The 23352-nt window shown below is 41.0% G+C and overlaps 1 protein-coding gene across 2 annotated transcripts in view; it reads right to left on the bottom strand.

The window, feature by feature from the left end:
* The window catches only part of KCNAB1 (potassium voltage-gated channel subfamily A regulatory beta subunit 1), a 420781-nt gene that overhangs the window by 311822 nt on the left and 85607 nt on the right, over positions 1-23352 (bottom strand). The gene's annotated exons all lie outside the window — the stretch shown is intronic.

Here is a 23352-nt window from a genome sequence, read left to right on the forward strand (position 1 = left end):
TGCTAGCAAAGTAATGCTCAAAATTCTCCAAGGCATGCTTCAACATGAACTTGCAGAAGTTCAAGCTGGATTTAGTAAAGGCCGAGGAACCAAAGATCAAATTGCCAATATCTGTTGGATCACAGAAGAAGCAAGAGAGATCCAGAAAAACATCTACTTCTGCTTTATTGACAATGCAAAAGCCTTCCACAACAAACTGTGGAAAATTCTTCAAGAGATGGGAATACCAGACCAGGTTAACTGTCTCCTGAGAAACCTGTATGCAGGTCAAGAAGTAACAGTTTGAACTGGACATGGAACAACAGACTGGTTCCATATTAAGAAAGGAGTACATCAAGGCTGTGTATTGTCACCCTTGCTTATTTAATTTATATGCAGAGTACATCAAGAGAAATGCTGGGCTGAATAAAGCACAAGCTGGAATCAAGATTGCCGGGAGAAATATCAATAACCTCAGATATGCAGATGATACCACCCTTATGGCAGAAAGCAAAGAAGAACTAAAGAGCCTCTTGATGAAAGTGAAAGAGGAGAGTGAAAAAGTTGGCTTAAAACTTAACATTCAAAAAGCGAAGATCATGGCATTTGGTCCCATCACTTGGTGGCAAATAAATGTGGAAACAATGGAAAGAGTGACAGACTCTCTCCGTTGGAGCTCCAAAATCTCTGCAGGTGGTGACTGCAGCTATGCAATTAGAAGACGCTTGCTCCTTGGAAGAAAAGCTGTGACCAACCTAGACAGAATATTAAAAAACAGACTTCATTTTGCTGACAAAGGTGCGTCTAATCAAAGCTATGGTTTTTCCGGTAGTCATGTAAGGATGTGAGAATTGGACTATAAAGAAACCTGAGCATCGAAGAATTGATACTTTTCTGGTGTTGGAGAAGACCCTTGATAATCCCTTGGACTGCAAGGAGATCCAGTCAGTCAATCCTCAAGGAAATCAGTCCTGAATATTCACTGGAAGGACTGATGCTAAAGCTGAAACTCCAATACCTTGGCCACCTGATTCAAATAACTGATTCATTGGAAAAGACCCTGATGCTGGGAAAGATTGAAGGCAGGAGCAGAAGGAGATGACAGAGGATGCAATGGCTGGATGGCATCACTGACTCGATGGCCATGAGTTTGAGCAAGATCTGGGAGTTGGTGATGGATAGGGAATCCTGGCATACTGCAGTCCATGGGGTCGCAAAGCATTGGACACGACTGAGCAACTGAACTGAACTGAATGTGCTCTACCAAGAAGTAAACCAAGAAAGGGAAATACACTTGGATCAGTAAAAAGAAGGAATTAAATTGGCACCACTATCAAGTCACATAATTATCATTTGTTTTTAGTGGTTGGAATAATTGAGAACTAGTCTCTTGGCAAGCTTGATGATTATAATACAATATTGTTGTCTATACTCACTAAGAAAAAATAAAGAAAGAAATAGTGCTATCATGAACCTCTGATAAATGTTTGTAGGCCCACAGACATGGCCAAACTTTTGATGTATGCATGCATGCATACTAAGTCACTTCAGCAGTGTCCGACTCTGTGTGATCCCATAGATGGCAGCCCACCAGGCCCCTGTCCACAGGATTCTCTAGGCAAGAATACTGGAGTGGGTGGCCATTTCCTTCTCCACAAACTATTGATAGTGGCGTGCAAAATAGATAAAGCTAATCCATGATGATAAAAGCCTAATTAGTAATTGCCTGTCTAGATGTGTGGGTAATGACTAAGAGGGATCAGAAGATGAAATTCTGGGGTATTGGTGATCTTTTCTATCTTGACTGGGTGGTAGTTACATGGTATGTAAAGATTTGCCATTTGGAACTTAAAATGTGTGCACTTTACAGTTGTCAAAGTAAAATAAAAATATCTAAAAATGAATTTCTAAAAAGAAAGAAAGAAAAGAGTCCAGGTTAGAAGACAAACCCCATTCATGGGATGAGCATACAGACAACACCAGGATGTCAACTGTGCAAAAGACTCTAAGAGCATGCAATCCATTGGGGACATTTGAAGCCACCAGGAGTGTCTTGAAAAAAACTGGAGTTGACAGATTACATGATGTGATTATCTTTGCAAAATCTCATGTTGAAAAACTGTTGGAAGTCATGGTGAAAATTTGCAATAGGTATCAAGAAAGGTAAGCAAATTTTAAAGAGCAATTCTTAATTTCAGGGTAAAAGTATAAAGATAGAATCATAGTGGCCTACATGGTTGGTGTTCTTAGCCAACTTTTAACTACCAGCATTTGCACACAGCAGACTGGAAGTGTTGAGGCACTAACAATCCTTGGGAACAGCCCTCCACAGACGTCTGACAGGAGTTACTTTATCAACACCCCAGCTTCCTCACCCTCCAGGTGGGATGCCGTGAGTAGCGTGTTCCACGCCATTTCCCAGAATGTCCCTCACTGGGACTGAAGTTCCTGTTACCCACAGTGGTGGCCACTTGATAACGCACACTTTATGACTGTCTCTGCTTCCTCTGATCACTTTCCTGCTTCCCTGGCGGTGCTTCCCGTGCCTCTCAAATAATCTTTTACTGGAATCCTTGCCCCCAGGGTCTGCTCTGGGAAACCCTGAAACTACAAATTTCAGGGAATGAAATCTGTAGGTATACTAATGCTGATACAATATATATTTAACCAAATTTATAGTATAATTATATGAGGAGAATAGGGGAGAAGAAGAGGGCATGGTAACATAAGAGAGTTAAGTCCTCATCTAACATATTAGAAGCTCAATAGATTGTTTCTAATTGATGAATCAAAAGACAGCAATATTCATATATTATTTAAAAGCATGGAAATCTATAAATGCCAGAAGGAACAACTTAAAGAGTCAAAAGTGGGTGTTTCTTGGAAGAGGGAGTCAGGAGAATAGAGAGGTTGAGACAAGAAATTGCCATATTTTGATACTTAAACACTTTATTATCATTTGACTTTTAATAGTACTATTATTTTAATAGCATTACTACTAGCATGTACTATTTTGATATCATTTAGTTGTGAGGAAAAAAAAAGAAGGGATGGGAGGAAAAAAAAGAGAGAAGAGAAATGAAGTTCAAAAAGGAGAAGGATAAAGGAGGCTGGCTCTCTTAGAAACATCAAAGTGTTTTATGACTGAAGCTGCCTTTCCCCAGCTGGATAGTTACTCCTTAACCCCAGGGCTTGTGTTAAATCCAAAGTTAGGCAAATACATTTTAGAGAACCGTGAAGTCATAAAACATGTCTATTGCAGGAAATGTTTTAGACAAATACATCTGCTATTACTCACTAAAGTTACAAATGACCCCATTAATGTACGTGTGTTTCTCATTCTCTTCTCCACACAACACGCTTTTGTCTGCAGCTCCTGGAGCCTAAAGGGTATCTCTGGCTCAGGAAGCTTTGTTTTTTCCCCATCCCTTCAGAGGCATTTTTGTTTCCTTTCTAAATAAATACCCAAAAAGAGGGGACAGAACTAAGTCCTTGTTGGTTTGGAGGGCAGAGGATACACAGATGATCGAGGCAGAGTCTTTGTTTTTATGGAAACTATGTCCCATGGGGGAGGATGAGTAAATGAGCAAATGAAAAAACAAGATACTTACTGGTTATGATATAAGCTATAAAAGAAAATAACAGAGGGATGTGATTGAGAATAAGTGCACAAAATGCTCACTTAGACCAGGTGCTGAGCAAGGTTTCTTTGAGAAGGGTGAATGCGTAAAGAAGAACATTCCGAAGGTCCACCAGAGAGCTGGGGTTAGAACAGGACTTTCAACAAGTATAAGGTCTCCACCACCTCAGACGTGGTTAGGGAAGGAAACCTAGGTGAGTGGAGTGGAAGGCAGCTTGGGATGAAAGAGGACAGGGACAAGGTTAACCCACTTTACAATTTCACTAAGGGCTGATTGCTAAGCAGCTCCAGATCACAACAGCAACAAGATGCATTTCCTTAATAGTCACTTAGAAGTATAAACTACTACCTTTAAGCTGCTCTTTTCATTTTTCTATTACACTTGAAAGGAAAGGCAATCAAAAGAAGACTTCCCAACAACCACAAAACACCCAGGAAAGAAGGAGAATGGCCACCTATTTAAGTATAAATCCCTTAGGTATTTCACATGCAGTCCAGTGTGTACCCTGACTACTACAGAAACTGAATAATAGATAAAACCTATCACATTAATTACACTTCTCACACAAAAATTCAATTAAAATACTTGCTTCTCAATTATTTTATCTCTGAAATGGGAGTAATGACCCCCCCCCTCCACACACACACAAAGTATTAAAATTAAGGGACCTGTAATTAAATTTTCTATCTGCCTCAAGTCAAGGTCTTATGCAATGTGAAAGGAAAGTATCACTGTAGACATTTTTCACAGTAACTTCATTGTCAGCTAGCTATTTTATAGCCTGGGCATTCATGCATAATTTTATATCTCAACATATTGTTCATTTTTCATAATTTCAAATCACAGACAAGGAGGTGCCAGTCAGCCGAAACGAAGATACAAAAAGCAATACTATTTGGAAAAATTACCCATGTTTTTCTGGAGCCAACTACCAGAAACTGATGAGTAACCATAAATTTTCAGTCTAAACAATTAATCTGAAAGAGACAAAATTATAACTAAAAATGAGGTTATGAATCTAAATTTCTAGGGTAATTTTAGAGGCATTTGAATTGCAGGAAACCCTCAATCAGGGTCTGAGACAAACTCTTCTAAGTTTTGCTATTTGCCATTTGTTAGGTCCCAGGAAAATTCTGTGGATAGAGGAGCCAGGTGGGCTACAGTCCATAGGGTCGCAAAGAGTCAACCACAACTGAGCGACCGAGCATGTATGCACACACACACACATGCACACGCCAGCTAGGTGAAACATCACAGGCCTAGGCTCTTCCCAGTCTCCTAAAAGTCTGTTTTATACAAATAGTAGTTTTGTTGTGTTTTGTTAGTTATGTTTACCTGAAAGTTGTCTTTAAATACCATATAGTTGCTTTTTCTGGTAGATGTCTTTATTCTTTTCTTACATTTCGTCTTCTAATTTCTCATTTATCATTATTAAAAAGCACTATTTATGGAAAATTTCTTTTTTTAACATAAGTGTAAATTCCAGGAGAAAAGTTTTATAATGTTACCTACAGCTTCTCAATTCATTATGATTCTGCTGATGATCTGGTTTGCTTATCCTCATAAAATAAATTACTGCGAAATACAAAGGAGTGATGCACGAGTCTATCTGTTCAAGCTGTTTTTCTTGGTTATTCTCAAATAATTGGTTGTTGCTGTGCATATACCAGTTCGTTTCCAACTTTTAAAGATAAGTCCCATCCTGTTGTCCATATACCTCTACCAAAGAAACTGAGGGTGCCTCTATCCATGGATAAACTTAACCTGCTGAAAGAAGTTCAAGGACACAAAAGGATCTTTGTATATGAAATGGAAAAGGGTTTGGCATGAGAGAATCATTGACATTTCAGCTGATATACCCAGTCGAATCATAGATAGTGCGTTGATTCTTTACTGTAAGCTACGCAATGGTATTATTTTCTAACAAACTAGGACCGCCAAATATTTACAATTTGTATGAACACAAAAATCTGCCTGTAACCTGAGAAGAAGATGGAACTTGGGAATCACTGCCTGAAGCATTCTCAACTTGGCTGCTACTCATGCCTAATATAGCAACGCTAAGATGTCTGGCCACTCAAAGACGAATTATAGATAATCGAACAGAATAGAAAGCCCAGAGATAAATCCATGAACCTATGGCCAACTTATCTTCGACAAAGGAGGCAAGGATATACAATGGAAAAAAGATAACCTCTTTAACAAGTGGTGCTGGGAAAACTGGTCAACCACCTGTAAAAGAATGAAACTAGAACACTTTCTAACACCATACACAAAAATAAACTCAAAATGGATTAAAGATCTAAATGTAAGACCAGAAACTATCAAACTCCTAGAGGAGAACATAGGCAAAACACTCTCCGACATAAATCACAGCAGGATCCTCTATGACCCACATCCAAGAATTTTAGAAATAAAAGCAAAAATAAACAAATGGGACCTAATGAAACTTAAAAGCTTTTGCACAACAAAGGAAACTATAAGCAAGGTGAAAAGACAGCCCTCAGATTGGGAGAAAATAATAGCAAATGAAGCAACAGACAAAGGATTAATCTCAAAAATATACAAGCAACTCCTCCAGCTCAACTCCAGAAAAATAAATGACCCAATCAAAAAATGGGCCAAAGAACTCAACAGACATTTCTCCAAGGAAGACATACAGATGGCTAACAAACACATGAAAAGATGCTCAACATCACTCATTATCAGAGAAATGCAAATCAAAACCACAATGAGGTATCATTATACGCCAGTCAGGATGGCTGCTATCCAAAAGTCTACAAGCAATAAATGCTGGAGAGGGTGTGGAGAAAAGGGAACCCTCTTACACTGTTGGTGGGAATGCAAATTAGTACAGCAGTGCTTTTAAGATCCCTTTGGGCCTATTACAAGTGACAGATTTTCCACAGTCAGTCATTGCCTCACTTACTCCACAAATACCTATTAAACCCCACCTTTGGGTTTGCACCAGGAAATTGGGATACGGTGAACCACAGGACAGAATGATGGTACTCACAGTGTAGCGAGGAAGACAGGAAGCAAGAATAAACTATGGAGACAGTGACATAGGAGGTGATGTGATGGAGTGACTGGAAAATGGGGTGCAGCCTTAGACTGGGCAGTCAGAAGGGCCTCTTAGAAGTGACATTTGATCTGAGACACTGAATGATAAGAAGAAAGCTTACGAAAGGGTAGGTGAAGCATTGCAGGCAGAGCTAGGTGCAAGAAATCCCAGTCTCTAAAATCACTGCTTTTACATGTTCCACAACAATACGTAGTTTGTGGTGTGTGTGTGTGTTCGTCTATGTATTAAGTGTCTGAAAGGTTTGTCTTCAAAATATCAATAGTTGTTTTTGTGGGTAGAGAACTTTTATTCTCTTCTTCACATTTCTTGTAATTTCTAATTATCTACAACTCATGTTAATTACTTATGTAATAAAAAGCAACTATTTTGGAAAGTTTCCTTTTCCTGCTTAAAAACAATAAAGTGTAAATTCAGAGAGAAAATGACCATTTTATCAATTTAATAAACCTTACTTAGACTTTTTAAATTCAAAATCTGGGATGATTCTGGCCACAATGAACTGAACTTTGCTTTGCTATCATACATGAAAATAAATTACTGGAAATTATCCAAAGACAGTGATTAGTCCAATGCAGAGCTAAAACTAATAACCTGTGTCAAGCTGCTCTTTTCTAGGCTATTCTTTCAAATACCATTTGTTGTTGCTGTGCTTAGTCACCCAGTCGTGTCCAACTCTTTGAGACCCCATGGACTGTAGCTCACCAGGTTCCTCTGTCCATGGAATACTTCCTCTGTCCAGGCAAGAATACTGGAGTGGGTTGCCATGCCCTCCCTCCAGGGGATCATCCCAGCTGCTCTCTTGCTGTGTAAGAAGGTTTTCCAGCACAAAGGATCTTTTTCATATGAACTGGAAAAGGGCTTGGCATGAGGAACACTTGACATTTCCAGCCTGGATAATCATCGAATCACTTGAGAAGTGCTGTTGATTCTGTTACTGGTATTGCTCTGAAATGGGTATTATTGTTCTAACACAGTCTCAGGCCCCGCCCCATAGTCTGATACAGTATGTCTGGGATGAAGCTCAAAAATCCGTACTGTAACCACCTTGAGAGAGTGGCTTAGGAACCACTGCTCTAGACTAGCAGTTCTCAAACTTTGGCGTGTCTACCTCACTGGCCCTAATTAAATAAGCAACGCTAAAGATTCTGGCCCCACCTCCAAAGATTCTGATTCAGTAGATAGGATCCAGAAATTTCTATTTTTGACAAACAATTGTCTGGCAGAGAATTCAAATACCACCTTTTCAGAAACCCTGATTCTGAACAACTACCCTTCCAATCTCCTCTGCCTCACCCAACCAGGCGAACAAGTGATCTGTACTTTGCAGAAATTTGTCATTCAAAAGCAGAGAAGTGAAAGACCTCACATTATTCACAGTATTCTTTAGACACCCACACACAGTAGATATCTCACTGCTTTCCACAGGCTCCAGGCAGGCTTGTCACACATAACAAACACAGGGGCCAGCTTTATGGGCCACCAGCCCCAAGGATTGGCCTATACTGGGTAAGGCTGCTGGCCAGGGCAGTTGCCGGTGGAGTGAGCTGAAAGGGAAAGAGCAGTTAATAAATGGAAAGGAAGGCCGAAGCAAGGCCACCTTGTCAGGGAGCACTTATTAGAGCAACATGAGACAATAGACAGGATACGAAGATTAAGCTGAGGAATTGCGAACAGGACAAGGCAGGACACGAAATATAAGCTGGGATAAAGAGCTAGAGTTGTGAACTGGATGCAAACAGAGCAAGCCTGCAAAGCCTTCAGTGTGCTGATGTGAGGGCTAAGTGACACGCAGCAGAGCAGCCTGAGTGAAAAGAAGGTCTATGCAAACACGAACCGAGCAGAGACACCGCTGGGGTCTATGAGTTCAGCGGCCGTGCTTTCCCAGCAAATGGGACTTCCAAGAGTCATGACTTGAATCCCACACCCATGGCTACGGGGTCAGAGGGAAGCCCTTGGTCAGCAAGCCCAGTTATCTGAGGACAGCCATATCAGATCATAAGCTGGGAGTTCTGACTCTTTGCTGACATGGTAATATTCACATGAAGAAAGAGATCAGAGACAGTAACAGCTTTGAGAAGCTATTTTCCATTATATTTTAGCCAACAACTCTGGTACATACTGGCAGCTCCTAAGAGTTTGGATATCATGAGTCTTCTTTCTGGGAGAAACATTGACTCTGTTTAAATCTAACTCCTCCTTCTCCACACTTACACCCAGTTAGCTAAATGTGACTGAAACAAACCCACAGCCACATTGACTAGTCCTGCTGTAACTCCATGGCTCAGACCTGCAGGGGCCTTTTGTGTGCCCAGAGACAATGCTCTGCTTCCCTGGTCCTTTCACTTTTCACGCCTGGTCTTCCCTCTTCACACCTTCAAGACACCCCCAACCCATCCCCGGTCTCAGCCACAGACTTCACTTCTATTTCACTGAAAAACAGAAGGTGTGAAATACCCCCATCACTCCTTATTCCCTACATAGGTGTCTCCTCCTTGTTACCGTAGATGACCTGTTCTCTCCTAATTAACCATTTCCCGCCCCCGCCACTTGTATTCTGCACCCCATCTCCTTGGGTTCTGATGGAAATCACTCCAGCAGTCATCCCTTCTTTCTCCTTCAGGGTTAACTTTCCCTTCTTTACTGGCTCTTTCCCGTAAGTAGACACGCATATTTTGCCAGACCCAATCACGCTCTCCTTCTAATACACTCCTCATCTGACTTCGAGAGCGCCTTGCACTCCTGGTTTTCCCCTTGCCTCGCTAGCTATTCCTTCTTACTCATCTTTGCCGCTTCTTGCCCTCTTCCAATCTCAGGCCCCTGCTTGGAATAATTCCCTTCTCTGCCCACATTATCAGCCTCAGAATTATCAATATCATCTATGAGCTGACACCTCCCTAATTTCTATCTCTAGGCTGGTTTTCTCCCCTAAACTCCAGAGTTAATACCCAACAGCACACTTGGCATCTCTGTGTGGATGTCTAATGGTCATTTCTGATTTTACAAGTCCAAACTGAACTCTTTCTCTTCCCCTCAGCTTCACTTCCCCCACAGGCTTCCTTTCTCAGGAAGACACAAGTGTCCCTTCTAGCGTCTCGGACTTGAAACCCTAGAGTCATCCTCAAGGCCTCCCTCTTTGTTCATTCCTCACATCCATTCAATCACAAATCCTCCCATCTCTCTTTCTTCAAAAGAGATCCAGAGTCTGGGCACCCCTCGCCACCTCTACTGTGCTTGACCAGTCCAAGCCACCTCGTTCTTCACCTGGATTAAGAAGGAGCTTCCCAACTGCGGTCCCTGCTTTTGCCATTACCAGTTCTGACTTGATTCTCAGCCCTGTATCCTAAGACACTCCTCAGCATGTGCCTTCCCGTCTCACATGAGAGAAAGCAGAAGCCCTTGTGATGGCCTGCAAGGCTCTGTACAACTTCACCTCTATCACTCCTCTGTTGATTCTTACTACCTGCCTCCTTCCAGCCTCACCCGCATCCTCTGGTCCTTCTGCTTACCGATCACACCTCTGCTTAGGGCTCTGGACTTGCTATTCTGCCTGCTCAGATCTCTGTGTGGCTCCCTCCTTGTCTCCTTCAGGCCTTTATTCCAGTGGCATCTTCTCAAACAGACTTTCCCTGACAGCCCCGTTTACAGCCGCAGCCCCTTCATCTTCTATATCCTCCCCCCTGTTCCATTTTCCTCCTTAGCGCTTATCACTATCTAATATGTTCCATGCTTAAATTAATAGTATTGTTTTCTGTACTCTTTGCCACTTATGTAAGTTCCACGGGGCAAAAATACTCATGTGTTTTGTTCACTTCTGTCCATGCTCTAAATTGTGCCTAAAACAGTGCCTGACAGGTTTAGTGCAGAACTATTATTTTCTGAAATGAATATAGCAGTTGAACATTGAGATTTCAGTCTCTTAAAGAGATGGCCCTCCAAGGTATAATAACTCATGAGACTCATGTAATAGCTCAAGGAAGGAAGGTCAGAAAGGAAATAAGCCAGAAAAGAAGGAAAAATCAAATGAAAACTTTTTCTCTGCAGTCTTTGTGTTTGTCTGAAAATCAAATACTTTTATAGTGTGATTTTATTTTTAGAAGAGTGACTAAAGGTATTTCAATATTTATGTATTACTACCTGTCCTTCATGCTCCCCAAATGGTCTATAAAACTTTGGAAATTGCTAGAGTTTATTTTAAAAATTCACTGCTCTTGATTAAAATTCTTGTACATTTGGGGAAAATGTTGCAGTCTCACTTTGAAATGAAAGATCAACCTTGCATTTCTGACTCCTGGGGCATTCACAAAGGCAGAAAAGTAATTCTATGCCTCTTTCCCATGTGGGCTTGTTTGTTGTTCTGTTTATACAATGTCTTGGCCATGACCTTGCTCTCTTAGCCAAGCTTGAAGTGTAAAAGTAGTGTGGGCACTGTTAAGAAATGTGTTTATTCTTGTAGACTAAGAAACAAAGAACTCACTGGCCTCCTTACACAAAAGCATCTGGGTAAGAGAGAAAGGAAGAGCCAGTCTGAAGTATAACTCCCTTGGACTTTGAGATCCAAAACAGAAGTGCCAATAAGTATTCCTATGTTGAAAGGTAAAATAATATTTACCAGAATTCAGAATAGTTTTATCTATTTTTAGGTTTGTTTGTTTGCATATGTTCGCCACCCATGTAAATCAAATCTAATTTAATTTAGATTAAATTAATTTCCATTTAACCACTAGGATGGGGACGGGTGGCGGCAGAGAGAGTTTGAACGAAAGGAGAGTCTAGGAAACAAGTTATCTATCCAATTGCATAGTTACAGGTAATTCTTATTTACTATTAACATCTAAGTAAGATTATTGATAGGTTTCTACATGCTATAATCTAGAATTTATAACAAACTATAAACTATAAATCATTTCCCTTCTTCCTTACCTTCCTTATTTTTATATTGGTAGCATTACTAAATAGTTATGATTTAATATTGAGATATCTAGCACTTTCTTCCTCTTTTTTCCCCCTTCTTCAGCAAGTGATTTTTCATTCACACATTCATCTTCCATCCTGGGGACAAGTTCTTCTCTAACAGTTAATAGCTGGGCGGGGATGGGGGAAAAGAACATTTTCCTCAGTAAGGAATACATCATTTGTAAGTATGATCATTTTAGTCATAAGTTTCCCAGACTTCATCAGGAGATTTATTCCTGATGTCTCTAGAACAGAATTTTTAATATGTTATTTCTTTATAAGTATGTAATTCTATAAAACAGTCAATGAAAACACAATAAACGGTGCCTTAAGTGATTTGCTGAACTGAACTTCAACGAGTTTAAAAAGATTGTCATGGTAATAAGACAAATTGGTATAGAAAATAGTTTTGAGTGATGAAGGGAAGTGTAGTGGTTGTTGTTTTTAAGGCGTTCATCTGTAAAATTGTCTCCGTATCACTATCTGTGTCCATAAAATAAGTCAATTAAGGGATTACATAATTATTACCAAATTACCTACTTTGAATGTCAAATGAATACAGCAACTTCAGTTCATTTTTTAACAATGTTGGTTATTTGTTGGGCTAAATTAACAAGTTCTTTTGATTTTAAATAAATAAAATAAATAAAGTCAAATGATATTAAAAACTGCGGTGAGAATGAGAAAAGCACATTCAAGAATTTTAAGACTCATATGGGTGATTCTTAAATTAGAAAAAATGCTTTTAGATTTTGTGACTTGTTAGATTCATTCCTAGATTAAAACCCACAACTTACTGTAATGCAGAGCATCACCTGAGGGAAAAACAACAAAAAGGAATATTTACTTAGAGCAGCATTTGGGAATATGTCAACACCACATTTAGCACTTTTACTCTTCTGCCACTTAAGCACCTATAAGCTACCATCATGAAAACAAACAGCCCAGAGATAAAACCATATAAAAATTGCTTTCTCACTGTACAGTAATCCTTGGAGCCCAGGTCTACAAAAACCTCTGAGCAGCACTGAAATTACCATTTGTCTCTAATATGAAGTGCCTTTATCTCGCAGTTTTCTCCATGTTGGTAGATAACACCTTCATGCATTCAGTAGTTCAAGCAGCAGTTGCAGACTCGCCCGTGTTACTCCCTCTGCCTCATTTCTCACCATCAGCAAGTCCTTTGTACACACTACACATGCTTTAGAGCCATGCATTTCTTTCTGTCTCTCCCGCCCCTACCTGGCCCCATCTTTGTCTCTTCTAGTACAGAGTGCAGCAATCTTGCTTGTTCTCCAATCCAGTCTCCAAAAAACCAGAGAAATAATATATTAAAACATAAGTCAGCTCATGTCACATCCATGCCTCGACGGCTTCACATGGGAGCATACAGATAAAGACGGGGGCTTAAACATACATACTGACGTTTATTCCCTTCTGAAACCTCACTAAATCTATAGCAAAGTGATTTTTCAAAACGACATAAACCTACAAGATAGGGAAAAGGGAAAAGGAAATCACAGTCATAAAATTGTGGAGGCTGGAAGCAATGGAAAGTATAAGAACTGATCGCAGTGCTGAGAAAGATGCCTCCTGAGTTGGCTCTATGTGGGCCTGAGAAACACCTCCTTTACACTGCAGAATTCCAAATGGTTCCTAAAATGGTGATCCCAGGCACCTCAGGGAGTGGGATGAATGGGGGCATAAAATAGGGAATATAATCCAAAACTGTGTAAAAAGTCCCTCCCGGAATCTGCAACTGGGCGGCTGTTCACTCTCCTGCCTGCTCCTAGCAGGAGACCAGAAGTTTCTCTGCAGAAAAGATGAAATATGGGACTCCTAAACAGGGAGCATCACGCTCCCTTGAGGGCAATGAAGGGAGTGAAAAGGCCTGCGTAATTTATGCTTAGACATCCGAGACTTCTTTGCCTCACCCTCACTCTCCACAAATTGACTGGAAAAGCTTATTGGAAAACTGAACCTGGAAAAACTTCAACCCAAATGATGAACATCCAGGATTCTCCTACAAAAAAATCTCAGCCAGATCACCCTTGGAGTGACCGGCTTGGAGTTAATAAGCCCCACCCACATTTTCACATAATCAGCTTTTAGGCCCACTCTTCAGTGGGAGCAGACAACACAAGCTTACCATCTACTTAGTGAAAGACTCCAACAAGACAGACAGAGACAAATTTTTAAAGAGTAGGGTTGCAGGGAGACTATTTGTGAGAAACAGAACTATGTAGAGAGAAAAAGAAAACTTACCAAAAAAAAAAAAAAAAACAACAACACTAACAGCTCTAGAGATTTAAGAGAAAATGATGAGAAAGAGGATGGGATGCTTTTTTTTTTTTTTTTTTTTAAGGACACTCAAAGAACAAAAAATGGGCTCTGGAAATGAAAAAGAGGATAGCAGAAAAGAAAAACTGAATAGAAAATCTTGAGGATAAAATTGAGGGTACTTTATAGAAAGATAAAAACCAAATAGATGCTAAATAGGAAAAAAATAAAATGAAAACATCAGACAAACAGTCCAGGAGGCCTCACATTTCAATTACAGTACTTCTAAACAGAAAAGAAAAGGGAAAACTAACACGAGGAAATCAACAATGAAATAATCAAGAAAATTTTCCAGGAAAAAAAGATATGAGTGCTCAGATTCAAAGGTCCCACAAAGTGACCAACATCATGTACAAAAGCAGACTCATACCATGGTACATTTGATATGAAATTTCAGTTTACTAGGGCCAAAGAGTAGGTCTTAAAGGCTTCCAGAGAGGGGAAAAAAAAAGAAAAAGCAACCACAATAGCTCTGGACAGCTCAACAGCAGCACCAGAAGGTAGAGACAAAGATTGGAAGGAGGCAATGCCTTCAAAATTCTTGGTGATGGTTTCTGATCTAGAAAGCCTGACAACCAAATTACCAAACAAGGGTAATCACAGAATAAGGATATATTTAGACAGGTAAAGTTTCAATAAGTCTACCTCCAATGAACCCTTTTCCAAGGAGCTATTAGAAGCATGTCCCAGCAAAATGAGGGATAAAACCAACAAAAAGGAAAGATGTTCAATTGATGAAGCCATTCCAACTGGAGAGCGAGGGAGCGAGGCGAAGGATGAGAGCTAGCCACAGGCACAGAGGCCAACCCCAGATGACACAGCTTGGAAGACTCCAGAAGGGCCTTCTCCAAGAACATGGACCTGACAGCATGCCTGATGTGAACGGCTACTATGAGAGGACAGATCAACAACTGGAGGATAAACAACAATGGTTGAATAAGGGATACTCACAAGGGAAATAGTTCAAAAACAAGATAACTATTATTTCAAGGAAAAGCAAAAAGTTGTGCATTAAAAAAAAATGTCATCCCATGTGATTATAAGTAATCACAGTTTAGCTGTGAATAGTGTATGTGGGGTCATAATAATATGAATACTGAATATTACTCTAATCAAACAGAAGATAAGTCTGTACCAGGAAAATTGGAAAGGTACACCTATGTCCAGGGCAAGAGGAAGAAAGAAAGCTAAAATACCGCAAACCATAAACACAAGGAGGTACAACATGTCTATCTAAGAGGAAAAAAAAGGTTTTTCCCCAAGGGAAGGGGAAACATAGGCGAAAGAGATAGATGGAGACTGCTGTTTCTCCCAGCAGACCCACAGAGCTAGTTGAATCTCTGAAGTATGTGCACACAGTTTTAACCGGCCTTTTTGTTAAAGACAATAAATCTTTTTTTTTCCTGAAATATACATCCTGAAGATTGCCCAATTATGAAATTCTCACAAACAAACATATACTGTGTCTACTATCTAGATCAAGAAAGGACTTCCTTGGCTTCCTTTTCTGAAGGGCCACTCCCCACAATTATTATCTCATCATCCCACTTATTTACTATTTAGCCCAAATCATGCTGATATATCTGTTTATTTAATATTTGGATGCTGACTTATCTGTTGTCTGTCTTTCCCTCTCATGTGTAAACTCCACAAGTCAAGCTCCTTGTCTTTATTTATCAATATTTACCCAATGCCACTGTGTATGACATGTACAGTGCATAGACACATACCAATCTCTTAGTAAATGTTGTTAAATGAAGGAGTAAATGAACACAAGTTTCTAAATATGACTAAATCTTTTTTTATCTAAATAAATATTTATTTAATAAAGTACCATAGCAAATAAACTACTGAAGTAGAAATCCCATAGGATTTTAAAAATTTTTGTAGTTATTTAGCATTTGCATAGGAGTTTTTAAGAAATGGCTTAACAAGACAACTTCCTTAATACAATACAAAAGTGTCAAATGCAAATATTTTAAAGAGTAACATCACTGAACAGTATTCAATGGTGGAAATGATACCTTTAGACTTAGGAAAAAAGTTCTTGGCCGTAAGGATAAGAGTGGACTCTATTTTCTAACTTTGTCTGAGAGGCCATTATTCCCAAATGCTGTTTATCTTTCTGATAAAACGCTCATAAACTAGAAGCTTGTGCCTACAACTTGTAGCTTGTGCCTAATTTCAAATTTTGTAGATAAGGAAAATAGGTATCAGGGGAATGAATATCATCGATGACTTGTTCAAGAGAACACACCTGGTGAATGGCAGAGTGAGAACTTAGAGAACAGGCCTGGTGATTGTCAGGCCAATGCTTTTCCATGACACGAGCCCTACTCAAGAGTGTCCACTCTCAGACAGATTAACTCATAATTATTATAATATTCTGCAAGGTCTGCCAAGACAAAATGAAGTGCTGACACTCAGATGTTGATAAATCATAAAAACATTTCATCCCCTTTCCCTTTCTCTAGGTTCCTTTTTCTATGTCTACTAACACTGGCAAAAATTTTGTTATGAATTCCATGTTAGAGCGCAAAACCTGCTAGGGCCTTCTAGGAAATGTTCTGGCTTATGCCATATAAACCCAGCCTGTGTTCAAGACCATGCCTGAAACATGAGTCCTCAATAAATATGCAGCAAATGTTGGATGAAATGTTTTCCTAGATCACACCAACTATCACATTTTTGGACAGAGGAGGTAACCTGTGCTTTTAAGAAAAAATTTACTTTTAAAATCATAAATTTCAGGATTGGCACTACCTGCCTCCCAAAGAAGGACCTCTGGGCAGAGCCAATATGAAGCCATGCCCAACTGAAGAGAAAGCTTTACCACCATCAAAGCTGGATGGTCTTCGCTACATTTCTGCTTGCATCTATTTTCTCTGTTTTCTGTATTCTCCCTACTTACCCCTTTATGTCAGATCTTTAATGCCTTCCTGCTTTCTTCACCTCATTGTCCCGTCAAATGAACACATGATCTTACATCTTTTTATTCTTCCTCTGATTACACTTCAGGATGAGTAAGTGCTGTCCTTTCCATTCATGCAGCCAACCTTATCATGACACGTCTTTTATTTCCAACCGTAGAAAGAAAAATTGTCTTGCTCCTTGTTAAACAGGGTTTCAAGCCTGTCAAAGAGACTGCGTCCAGGACTGAGCCTCCGAAGCCTTCCTTCCAGAGCAGATTGGGAGCGCGCTGTGGGGTACAGCCAGGGCCACCTCCCTGAACTCCCTGCTAACGTAGCACCATCTCAGCAAAGTCCCAACTGCCCGCGGGGGTTCAAGCATGCAGCAGAACTCATGAGTGGACTCCCCAAGAAGCCTGACCTAAGGAATTGACTGGCCTACGAGGGGGACTGTGGGCACAGATAGAAAAGTCACTCTATTGGAAAGGGACATGGTGGTGGTCAGAAGTGGAGGGAAATTCCGATGACCACACAGTGGCTGTCACTGACGTTTGTCTCTGGCCCAGAGACATCTCACATCGACTCCAGCTTGGGTCTGGGGGAAGAAAGCTGGGAATTCAACCTGCAAGAGCTATTTCCCTGAAAACTCTGTAAGCCATTGGAGGCCCTCCAGCAGAGGGCGACGCAAAGAAGGCCCTCACACCTCCTGGCTTAGCACGTAAGCACTAGTTTCTGGCGGGACACATCAAAATCCAGAATAGGCAGGCTGGAGAAGAGAAGGAAGAAACAGCAGATAGTACGTGAAAGCCAATCAGGCTTGTTTATGACCACAGAGGAGACACATTCCAGGGGCTTCCAGAAACACTTGAGAACATCACAGTCAGGAGGAGGCAAAACCATCCAGTGCTGCTGTCGTGTTCAAAGAGCATGATAGGGTTGGGGACAAGAGATATATGACTTTCTGGGACTCACAAGGTTTTAGCTGCACTGGCTTCTTTTCTTCCGTCTGTGTCCCCCGAAGACTGTGCACGTCCTGAGGGCAGGCTCAGGGTCTGGTCTCCATCAGGACGTGAGGAATAAGTAAAGGAAGAAACAGACTAGTGGGACCAGACCTCCTTGATTCAGGAGATTATTGAGAAGAACCTTATGGGAGAGGTATTTCTGGGTCTGGCTTCACTTTATCCAGTAAGAAGGTAAGGTTAAAACTGTGTCCTACGAGTTCCCTGCCCCTCTTCCATGTCTCCAGGAGGCCACTTCCAAACATGCAGCTGCTTCCCACACCAGTTGTTGACATGATGTCTTTCAGACTTCGAATTATTGATATGACAGAACGGCTGGGGGATGGTGGGGGAGAGCCACATCAGGGCAGAAAAGTTCTGTTCAAGGACATCCCTCCTTAAGCACAGCTTGCTGGAAAAGCTCTGAATGGGGATGGAACCCTGGAAGCATGGTGCTGGTACTTGGGGTGAGAACCAACCATTGTGCCTGTAATGGGGGTCCTGGGCCCTTTACATAAAGAGAAAAATCATTTGTTTCAGAATGACCAAGGTTCATGGTCAAGAAGTTCTTTTTTTTTTTTTTTTAAACTGCATGACCAAGAGAAAATCTTTTAACTTCTCTGATTTCCATTTTCCTCTCTTCCTAAAACTGGTTGATAATGCCCATCTTACCTATATCACCTATTGTCAAATCCAACATGAATCATAAGCTAGGTTGCATGTAAAAAAACATACATAGATACTTCCCACTCTGGGCAAGAACATCATGAGAAAAGACAATTCTGACTGAAATCAGAGAGAAAGCTTTTTGTATCCTCTCAAAAATGTCACACTTTACTGGATCCTCATATGGATGTATTCCAAGCACATTTTTTTCTCTAAGTTAAACTTTTAGGGCCAATTAAATGCCTTTGAGAACAACATCCTTTGCCATTTTCTTTGAAATCAGTTATATTCTTACAAATGACCAGTCATTTCAGCACTAAATCAAAAGAGGTTCATGTTTAAAAGAATAAAAAAGACCTTTCTCCTTGCATAAGCTACTCATCAGTGGATTAATGGCCTAATACTATTCACAGAAAGACCTAATGGATAATATTTTTTAACACTGTAACCAAGCAATACTCAGATTTTGAAAACCATTAAAAATTATAGAATAGAATAACCCAAAAGTACTTGATCATCCCTGTGGCATTTTTTATCTATAGTTGGAATTCATTGTTTATGTACTTTTATTTCTATGCAATCCTTGCCAGCTCCAGGCTCTGGGCTTTTCTCTTTTAATAAATGTTTATCCCTTATGTCTGTATTACATAGTCCACCATGGTTTGACTTGCCCCAAAGTCAAAATACTCTCTTGATCATTGTGCACAGAATTAATCAAGACTGACAGGACCATTAATGGTGCTTATGTAAGAGAGAGGAACAACCCCAAGTAGTTAGGGCTTGGCTGCAGGTGTTTTCTGAATTTGGGAGGAAAGGATCACCCCCAAAACATGGAAGACTGTTCACAAGCTTTTGGAGATAAACCGTTCTGCCACTGAGCCCCCAGAGACCCTATTCCAGGCCAGTGGAGGTAAATAACTCCCTGACATATCTGATGGGACATTAGTACAAGCCTGTTTCAGAGCCACAATAACAGGGACCTGTCATCCCCTTTACGGAGGAACAGGTGTATTAAATGATGAGCTCCCTTTTCATATCAATAATAAATACCAAAGCAGCTCCAAGGTTTGTGCATTTTTTAAATGATACAAAGAAAATCAGTTCTACTTATTACATTCCTGGCATCCAACTGAAAGAACGGTTGCTGGTTTTCTTTGTTCACATCAAACTATGGTGGAAATTCAATGACTTTTAAAAAGAAAATATCTTTTCAAGATGAATGGACTCATCAGTACACGTCTTTTTTACTCGTCTGCAGAAAGTCATCTTTAAAATGAAGAAAATGGAATTCTTTGCATATTTTACTCTAGCTCCTGATTATGTATCTCAAAACATAATGTGATAGGCAGCTTTAAACCATACGAACTTTTGCAGTTCTTTTTTTTTTTTAAGACATTTGGGATAGAGGAGCCAAGGTAATTTACGTCATTCAAATCAACAGCATGACCTCTGGGTTACAACTTGTACAAATTCATCAAAACAAGGACTAAATTCTCATTATGCTTGCTGACTCTGAGCAATATCTTTGTACTTTCTCTTAACATAGTAATCCTTGTGGAATCTGTTTGGCTCCCAGGAATGCTGCTGCCTCAACCTTGGGTTTGAATTGCTGTTTTCATGCCTTTGGCAGATGTCACTGGCCTTGACAGACTAATTCTATCTCTACAGCCTGTGTTGCTATTGTCAACAAAATGGTTATGATTATACCCTTCTAGTTCCATTCTGGATGAAAAGAAAATAAGCCCCTGGACAAATAAGCATTTGATTCCCCGGGTTTGTCATGCAAAACCTAAAATCACTTCATGTTAGGAAAGTTGATGAAAGAACTAAGGCTTTGAAAACAGGTCCAGGCTTAAACCCCTGCTCCGTTACCTTCCAGCTGGGTGACCCCCAGCAATTTTCTCAATTTCTCTGAAAGACAGTTTCCACATCCGTTAAAAGGGGCTAACAACACCTAATTAGCTCAGAGGTGGTTGTTGTTTAGTTGCTCAGTCGTGTCCAACACTCTGCGACCCCATAGACTGCAGCCCACCAGGCTCCTCCTTACATGGGATTCTCCAGGCAAGAGTACTGGAGTGAGTTGCAATTTCCTCCTCTAGGCTCAGTGGTGGAGAGGATTAAAAGAAGTCTGGGGACTTCCCTAGTGATCTAGTGGTTAAGACTCCACCTTGCAATGCATGGGTCCTGTGGGTTTGATACCTGGTCAGGGAACTAAGATCCCACATGCCTTTAAGCAACTAAGCCCACGGGCTACAACTGCTGAACCTACACTCCACAACTGGAGAGTTCATGCACTGCAACGAGAGGCCTGAACAATCAAATAAATAGATAAATATTTTTTTCTTTAAGTCTGGCACCATGTTGGCCTTTTCAAATGATCCTTTCTCCCATCCCACTCTTTCCCCGCATGGAGAGATTTTGCTGCCACATTGATGAACAGGATTATTACTAGATAATCTTCCTGGACAACAGTTTAATCATCTGTTAATGATTCTACTTTTCCCTACAAAACTCAAGAACTAGATACACAAAAATAGATAATTTAAATCCACCATATCACCAGTGCCTAGAATTGTTCATGAAACATTTAGATACTTAGAAAGCAGTTTGTAGATGAAGAAATAAATGTAAGGACAAGCCCCAGGACACCCAAGGTTGCTTTGAAATATGGCTATGCCATTCTGCCTGTCCAAGGCAGTCCACATCAGCCAGCAATTCTTACCATCAGCCCCTTCTTTAATCTCCATTCCTTATTCACCTCCTTTCCAGTAGGTATCAGAAATTGCTGATTTCATCAACAACTAGTCAGTACCCCGATCTCCATGATGTGGCTGGAGCTGCCATCCTGAGTTAATCTAGCTCAAGTCTAAAATAAATAAAATTTTACTTCATGTCTGATTGGCTAAACTAAGATATTAAAAATAGTCACTGGATACCAACAAAACTTCTGAGGGCCTCTGAAGGCCAGGAAATCCCAACTGTTTAGGCAAAGGCTTTTCCAGAATCAGAGACAAAAGGCCAAAATGTACAACATTGAACTATATAAAACTGCTATCTTTGCAGGTCAAAACGGTGCCATGTCAGCGATTTAACAGAGTTCAATCTAGTACCTCACAAAGCACCAACAGCCACCCCTGAGAGCTTTGCTGTCCCACGGAAGGAGCGTGATCACATCACCCTTCACCTTGACAGTTCTCACACGGCCACCCCTGCTATATAAACCCCTCCGCCAGCACCGAAGGTCGTTCTCACCCCGCAGCCCAGCCTCTCTCTGAAACCCCTTCTTCCCTCCTCCCTGGAAACCTGTGCAGCTGGTCCTGGGGTATCAACCCCCAGGCACCCTCTCACCGCAGGGCCTTCAATCAGCTGTCGCGTGGACGTGGAAGTTCCTTCTGTCTCCTGCGCTCACTAACTTCTCCCCAAGCGGCTGAAGAAAGGGGCAGCTGCTCCAGATTATCAGGTGGCAATTCTAATGAGCCAGGGAACTAAAGTCTGAGGTTTATCTTGGGTGCTGCAAGATGGGCTGGTCTCCACACTCGCCCACCAGAATCTTCGAGAAGTTTATACAGTGGTCCTCAGGGAGTTCAGTCCCATACGGAGTCCCTGTGGTCTCAAGGACAAGTATTCCCTCAAGGCTGCACAGTTGGACTGACTCCCACTGTGGAAATGGCGGGCGGAATGTACATTCCTTGGACACGGGTGAGGGTTAGGAGTCTCTGCTTCTCAGGGTGCAGCTTCTGGGTCAAATCGGAGGTCGCATGACCTCCTCCAGCTATCTCCGCTACCTGCCAGATGCTTGCTCATTTCTCAAAATGCAACAGGACAGATAGCACCTCTCCAAAACTTTAACGGCTGCCTTCCGCCACACCCCAACTCCTGTCAGAATTTACCTCAGTCACCTAAGTTCAGTTCAGTTCAGTCACTCAGTCATGTCCTTCTCTTTGAGACCCCATGAATCGCAGCACGCCAGGCCTCCCTGTCCATCACCAACTTCTGGAGTTTACTCAAAATCATGTCCATCGAGTCGGTGATGCCATCCAGCCATCTCATCCTCTGTCATCGCCTTCTCCTCCTGCCCCCAACCCCTCCCAGCATCAGGGTCTTTTCCAATGAGTCAACTCTTCGCATGAGGTGGCAAAATATTGGAGTTTCAGCTTCAGCATCAGTCCTTCCAATGAACACCCAGGACTGATCTCCTTTAGGATGGACTGGTTGGATCTCCTTGCAGTCCAAAGGACTCTCAAGAGTCTTCTCCAACACCACAGTTCAAAAGCATCAATTCTTTGGCTCTCAGCTTCCTTCACAGTCCAACTCTCACATTCATACATGACCACTGGAAAAACCATACCCTTGACTAGACGGACCTTTGTTGGCAAAGTAATATCTCTGCTTTTTAATATGCTGTCTAGGTTGGTCATAACTTCCCTTCCAAAGAGTAAGTGTCTTTTAATTTCATGGCTACAATCACCATCTGCAGTGATTTTGGAGCCCAAAAAAATATAGTCAACCACTGTTTCCCCATCTATTTGCCATGAAGTGATGGGACCAGATGCCATGATCTTAGTTTTCTGAATGTTGAGCTTTAAAGCAACTTTTTCACTCTCCTCTTTCACTTTCATCAGGAGGCTTTTTAGTTCCTCTTCACTTTCTGTCACCTCTGTGCTCCCATAACCTCTGCAGTAGCATTTAGTATAAAAAGTCTTGTGTTATGTGGCCAGCTAGGTTTTGAGCTGGCAGGGAAAGCGGCAAGGCACAACCACCCTTAAAGAATAACACAGCCC

This window comes from Odocoileus virginianus, chromosome 4 (genome assembly GCF_023699985.2).
Source record: "Odocoileus virginianus isolate 20LAN1187 ecotype Illinois chromosome 4, Ovbor_1.2, whole genome shotgun sequence".
NCBI lineage: Eukaryota > Metazoa > Chordata > Mammalia > Artiodactyla > Cervidae > Odocoileus > Odocoileus virginianus.